The sequence below is a fragment of the Xenopus tropicalis genome, chromosome 8 (assembly GCF_000004195.4).
Source record: "Xenopus tropicalis strain Nigerian chromosome 8, UCB_Xtro_10.0, whole genome shotgun sequence".
Lineage (NCBI taxonomy): Eukaryota > Metazoa > Chordata > Amphibia > Anura > Pipidae > Xenopus > Xenopus tropicalis.
The window spans coordinates 103718196-103725823 of NC_030684.2; positions in this window are offsets into that span (position 1 = coordinate 103718196).

Consider the following 7628-nt stretch of genomic DNA (forward strand, 5'->3'; position numbering starts at 1 on the left):
GTAAGGGAGAGCGTAAGGGAAGATGTACTAATAAAATAGCAGGGGAAGACCGTACAGCCATGCAATCCACTGGAAATCATTAACTGTACTCTCTGTTCCTGCCATAACAGATATCTATAATGACTGATACTTCATTCATATTGATACTATCACAGTGCATGGATTCCTGATGGCTTCATATCTGCTGTGGTTTTTTGACCTGGAGATCTGTCATGATCTTAGACTTTTTATGACGTTGCATGGCACTGACTATTTTTCTCTCTCTGTTACACTTTTTGTATATGTTACTCTAAGGGCTCTGGCACACGGGAAGATTAGTCGCCCGCAACAAATCTCCCTTGTCACGGGCGACTAATCTCCCCGAACTACCATCCCACCGACGAAAATGTAAGTCGTCGGTGGGATGGAACACGCTGCGCTGGCGATTTCGGCAAATCGCCGAAATTGCCTCGCGAGATGAGAAGTGTTTTATTATAACTAGTGATGAATGGTTGACTCAAAAGACTCTTCCCGGGGTACTAAAAAAAAAGCTCGCCCTGTGGTTGCCCAACCACTTTACTTGATTTTGAAAAAGGGATCCCAATCTTAGCCTGAAAACTATATTTCTGTTAGTTTAACATTGGTCATAGGAAAGCTTTAGAAAGGGGTAATACGAGATATGATACTTGAATACACTTTAAATAATTTTTCACATAGGGAAGAACAATAATTCACCCTTTTAGAATTTAGGAACAGAACTTTTATTTGATGCAGTGCAAATGGTTCTACACAGTGAGGGCAATAAGGTTGTGGGATACCATGCTGGGTGATGTGATGGCAGATTCTGTTAATGCCTTTAAGAGACAATAATAGAATCTGTAGCCAAGGCTTAATTTTAGTAGAAGTATGTGTGTGTGTTTGTATATATATATATAATATATATAGTTGTAATAATAGGTGTGTGTGTGTGAATATATATATAAAATATGTGTGTGTGCTGGGGGTCAGTGGATGGCTTGAACATGATGAACTATTTGGTTTTTTTTTTTTGTTTTTTTTTTTTTCAGCCTAAATTAACTATGAAGCCATTGCTTTACAATTCAAGCTGGCATTCTACTGTGTGACTTGCATCACTGGCATCAACCAGTGATGTTTAATTGTACCTTGGCAGAACAATCAACTTGACAGTGATCTGGTTTTTATTTATGCATTTGTAACTTAAAACAACAACAAACATAATGACATTGGTTCTATAAGCGTGTTTCATTTTCATCTCTAGGATATATAACTGGCAATTGCCGGGGGAGGATGTGCCATCCATTAAAAGAGGATTCTTTTCCTGGCAAAAAACAGTAAGGTTCTAAAGAGGGTGCGCAATACTGATTTAAAAACAATGTCATCCACAATGCCAAATAAACATACCATGAAAGTAGGTCTTAACACCAAGCTTTTTGATTTGACAGTGATCTTTAATACAATTATGACATAAACTAAGACTCTTTAACATTAATTGAAAGTACTGTAACCACATATAAACAATGTATTTTTATGTTCTTGCTAAAAGAGCAGTGCCACAAAATTAAATTGTTAAAGAACTCGGCATAGCACATCTATTGCAGTTACAACTCACAGAACTAATCCATTTGGGACAAATCATTGAAGTGTTTTGACGTTTGGTAAAAGGCAAGACTTCCAATATTATATTGATTTGTTTGCTTTGAGTTTGCCTTCTGTTCAGCCCTTCCTGCTTTTCATTTATGTACTCAAGGGCAGCTAAAGGTTTTATTTTTTTTAACCCATTTTTCATCTAGAGCGGTTCAGAAAGATCCCATGAACTTTGAATGAATTATTAACCATTGTCATTCACCTTCCTCTGGATGGTGATTTCCTGCAGTGCTTTATTTTTGCCCCTAGCCTGTGCACCCCACTGGAGACCAATAGGTCCTTTTATGATGTTTATTTTCAATTTGCAAATAATGCTCCAGGAACCAATTAAATGATCAGAGGAACTTCTAGGATTCCAAAAATGGCCTGCTGTCTTCCACCCAGAAATTTGAGCTTAGTTTTGAGGCTGAAGATCAGCAGATGGTGTTCTTAGGTCAATTCATCCTGAATTAATCCTGCGAGGGGGCCATTAATGCTATGTGTGAGTTCACACTGAAAAATATTATTCCAAATGGCTGCAAGTTCCAAAACAATTTGGGTCCATACCTACTAAAAAAATTATCTCAGCATTAAATAAACCCAATAGGATTTGTTTTGCCTTTAATAATGATTAATTGTGTCTTAGCTGTGATCATCTAAAAGGCATGTTTTATTATTACAGAGAAAAATGTAATTCTTTTAAAAATTTTTTAATTATGTGCATATAATGGAGTATATGGGATATGGCCTTCCTGTAATTCGAAGCTTTCTGGATAACGAATCCCATACCTGTACTGTACAAAATGCATACTACTTGACTTCTGTGTAATGACATTATAGTGCAGTCTACACAGAGGATGCGGTTAGTGAAAGGCCATTGATAAAGGGATGAGATGGTCAGCTTATTTTATATGGTCTTTATTTTTATAGGGAAGAGGTGAACCATTATCTGCAGAAAGAGTAATTTTTTCACCTGAAACTCTTTGCCACATCCTTCTTTAAACTAGAGTCACAAGCAACTTGTAGTTTAGTGAATTGGCTTTTTTTGTGATAAATTAGCCATTTGGTCTACACATTATATGACAGTATGTAACCCAGAAAACAAAATGCTAGTCCATCATGAAATAAGAAAGGTAGACTAAGTTCAGAAAAAGGGGTGCTGCTGTGTATATTTGTTGCATGTTGCAGGTCTGCTGCGCTAAGTCCAGTACATACAGCATGTAGATACAGCATTTAGCTGATATATTATTTTCAGGCCTTATTTCTACTTATGATGATCTACTGCTATTGGGCTACCATAATCATAAAAGTGGTTCTAGGGTAATACAAGATGCAGTTAAGTTCACATGGAGGGTCAGGCTATGTTACAGACTGGATTAACATTAAAAGCCAGAGTAAGAAAAACTTTAGATTTTGGTAGTCCATTCCTAGCTAGGTGGAGAAACCAGCATAAGTAGGACAGTTTTCCTTACATGAATAATTCTTTGGGTTGCCAGTTTTACCCATGTTTGCTTAAATGCTTCTACTTTTGCCATAGACAAAATCATTGAACTCTTGTCATTGAACTCTCAAAAGCTTTTGATATTGTGTTGCTGCATAGTCTAATATTTTTATGTACAAGGATTTTATTGTTCTCTGCAGGTTTAAACTTGTCTGTAGCTATCATCAGCCGAATAGTATTGGCCCTATGGGGCCTACTGGAAATCCTAAACCAGTGTCCCACTCAGAGTGTTTTTCCTATTTTCCTTTTACCTGCACTTGCAATTTCATCCTCTTCTTTAAATATTTTCATCCCTTCCACCTGCTTTTTCTTATTTTTTTCTGCTTTTTTTTACCCACCATTTATTTTTTGCTTTTCTAATTTCTGCTGCTACTTTCCATACTAATGTCTTTTAAGGTGGGTTGTTGCACTATTTAGAGCAGAAACCCACTCAGTAGATACTGAACAACCCGCTATGATTTCTCCCTGTGTTTTTTAGTGGTTCATACCTTGTTCACAACAGCATCTGTTTTCAAAGGAAGTTGACGGGTCACCTTCACTGTCCTTCGTATAAATGTAAATTATGTACATTTGTATTGCCTTGAAGGCATCCGTATATATTGATTATTCCTTCTCAACCTGTATTGACTCTTTTACATTGTTAACAAATTGAATTGAACTAGCAATTTTGCAAAACCTTGACCATCAGTCAGTAGCATAAATTTTGGTTATCTAGAGAAATTCCGGTTCCCCATATTCAGGGTGTATACACAGAAAAACAATATTAGATTTTGCTAATAGATTTTGCTAATTAGATTTTGCTAGATATTGCAGCAGAAATGATCTGCTATGATTTAGTATAATGTATGGAAAAACACTTGAAGAACCACATACAGAAAGTCACAAAAAATATCTATTTTTTTATTTTAAATATATTTTTTTGTGACCTATGTGGTTCTATGGGTGCCTACGATTTTTTCTGCATACGTTCTGCCTCTAGCTGGTGCACCTGGATCACACCTTCTTTTTGGTGAGTTATTGCTATCAGCTTCATATTTCTTTTTAATTTTATTAACATCATTCCTTCATAGTGCTAAATCTCTTTGTGGGAGCAAATACCCTGTTTTAATATAATGCTGTTACATTATTAATGTATTTTTTATGTGAGCTCCACATTTTCTATTTACACAGCCATAAATAAGGACATTGGAAATAGTCATTCATAAAATTGTGCTGATGCTATGGGGCAGATTTACTCTTAGCTTTTCTCATTTTTTTCTTGTTAAGAATTTTGAATAAACTTATTCCAGGAATGTCTGATATTTACTAAAAGGTATGAACTGAAAAAGTACATGCAGGAGAAAGGTCACAAAACCTCTACTTTTTTGAATTGTCACACAAAAAGATGTCAAATATCCTAAAACCTCTAATGTTTTGAAGCAAAGAAGCATGGAGCAACTATATTTTCCCTTTTTGGCCTGTTGTGATAAAAAAATATCAAAAACCAATATTAAATAGTTCAAAAACCACAAATAACTAAACAATAAAGACCTACTACGAGCCAAGCACCACCCATGCTGCTTCCTATTCATTTTACTGGAAACCACCTGACATCACTGGCACAGGCAGTTATCCTCTTGAAAATGCTGGATTGTGTATTTTCTGGGCAATCTGTAACTGCTGTTGGTTTCCATGGGAAGCAGCAAGCACTGTTTTGGGAATTTCTTCTCCAGGTGAAATATACCAGTAGAGAAAATTCCTCATTAACATGAGATATGTAAGATTGTATCCTTGTAGCACTTTTTAATAAAGTTATACATGCATACTTTCAAACAAGGGGGTATACTGCCCATTTAAAGGAGAACAAAAGCCTATTTTATGCCCTGGCTCCCTCTAGAGGCCTTTCTGCCTTCCCCCCAAATGGAACCACTTTTCTGCAACCTAGAGCATGCATAGCTGAAGACAGCTTTACATTGGCTTCAGCTGTGTGTGCTCCTGAACCGGGACAACAAAGGTCTCTCTAACTCCACTACTCTTTGCTTTTTAGCACCAGGTACAGTAAAAATTACAGTGTAGGGGTTCCCAGTGGTGTGGTTTAAGAGAACAGGGCTTTTGGAGGGGAGCCAAGGTACTAGACAAGGTACTAGACATGCTTTTGTTCAACTTTAAAAGTAATGCTCATGGGTCTACTTTGGGATAGTTAACTTTTTATATGATATAGATGGTGATATTCTGAAGCATTTTGTATTTGGTCTTTGTTTTTATCTATTATTATCCCAATCTATTGTTTAGCAGCTATCTGGTTGCTAGGGTCCAACCCATACCCTTGCCAGGCAGTAGGTTGAATATGTGAATGGAATATAAATAGGAGCCTTACAAAGCAATATTTTTTTTGCTGATGGGGCCAGTGACCTCATGTAAAACCTGGAAAGAAGCAATAAAAAAAAATAAGAAATGAAAAATGAAGGCTAATTGTGTATTGTTGTATTTGGATTTTTAAGTAGCCCAAAAAACAATTTGGCAAATCACTTTAAGCAGCCTCTCAGGGCCTTGAATTTAAATTGCCTAACAAGCTCTCAGTTTGCTGGGTGATTATAGCCTGGAAACACATCACTACACTTTTCAAGGCCACTGTTGCATGATAGGGCTTGTCAGCTGATTTACATTCAAGGCTTAAAAGACTGTTTCTAGTGTTTTGGAGTCCTGATTATGCCCTTTATGCCATTACCCTTAGGTTAATTGGGGAATTTTCTCTACTGGTTAATTGCTACTGAAGGAGAAATACCCCAAACAATTGCTTCCCATTTATCTTTATGGAAACCACCTTACACACAGCAGTTACAGAAATCACTAGCCTAAAGAAGCTTGAAATAAAATGGATGTGTAGACAACAACAGAACTATTTAATATTTTATTCTGCAGCTCTCCAGCTTGGAATTTAAACTGTGTGGTTGCTAGAATATGAATAGCAGCAAGTTTATCAGAAAGATAAGTTGTGTATTAATAACAATAAAAATCTAGCCTCAGAATAAATCTGATTTCTGGTTGCTGAGTGCTCCGGCTATCAGAGAGGTAGAAGAGAAATGCAAGAGAAGAAGATAAAGACCACAGGAAAATTGAGAATAATAAAAATAGCAACCTCAAACTAAGAGTTAATTTGAACATAAATGCCCCTTTAGTTTAGTCATATGTACCATGTGGTCTAGATGCCTTTTATAGTGAAAGGTTTTGCAACTATTTGTTCAGCCTTAAAAGTTTAACAGCCATTTGGCTCAAACTTTCCTTGTCCTTTAAATTTAACTGGAAAACCTCAATTACCCATACTTTACCATACACATAGGGGCATAACCAGTAATGCCCTTTCTTATTGACACCTCCAGCCCCTGGTTTATATTTAACTTTACTCAGAAGCACACTCCAAAAATCCAAGAGTGTGCAGTTCATGAACATATCACACTCAAGACTGGAATGCTCTACCTGGTATAATAGATCTTGTCAGTTGATGAACATTATATAGAATCAATCCTGCCAAGGGGTAAGTAATAGTTCAATAGATACAAGATCACTGCAACACACTGGACAATTTAAAAAAGCGTAGTAGTTTATTGGCTCAAAAACGTACATTAAAAATGGCAATGTGTCAGGCCCTTTACCAAGCTTGCAGTCTTCTGCAAAGGATTCTCTCGTGATTTTTATGGCATAGTTTAAAATTTATTCTTGCATCAATTAATGTTTGTAATATTGATGTGTAGGCAGCTATCTCAGTGCATTGTGCCTTATCCTAAACTTTAAGAAAGAGCCAGCGCTATATGCTAGAACTGTTTTCAGATAAGCTACTGTTTTTCTTCCTCAATGTGACTGGAGGTTAGCCAGATTTTATACAATTGTGAGGGGCATGGGAGCATTTTTGGCGATATAGGTGTCAGGGAGCTGTTATTTTTCTACCTTCCCATTGTTCTGACTGGCTGCTTTGAGGGAACAGGAGGAGGGGGTGACATGTCCTCCCCTGACGCGTTTCACATACGCGTTCAGGGGAGGACATCGGACAGGGGCCCCTGCGCAGGGGGGGGGTTTAGGGGTGCCTGGCGGGGGCCCCTGCGGGGGACGCGTCCGGAGGAGGCACCTTGGGGGGTATGGGGCCCCTGGGGTGGCAACCCCGTTGGGCCCTGCACCCCCCAGTCCACCCTGTCCGAGTCTTATAGTATATTGTCCATCAGTAGTAGCATGTTAGTACAAAATATTGTCATAAGAAAAACAGTATTGTTAATCTGAGAGATCTAAAATGCTTCAAGGTACCTGCACTATATCTAACTTTATTTAACTGCTTATAATAAGAGATGGTAAATACACTTTGTCTACACAGCAGGCTGCTCCATCAGAGGTTTAAGGCCCCTTTTTAACTCCATATATGGTCAGGCCAACCTTCACAACTATGTTTTGTATTTATGAAAACACTATAATGAACATTATCTTGTTAAATTTAAAGACAGCAAGTAAACATTCTCATGAGAAATTATGTAGGTAG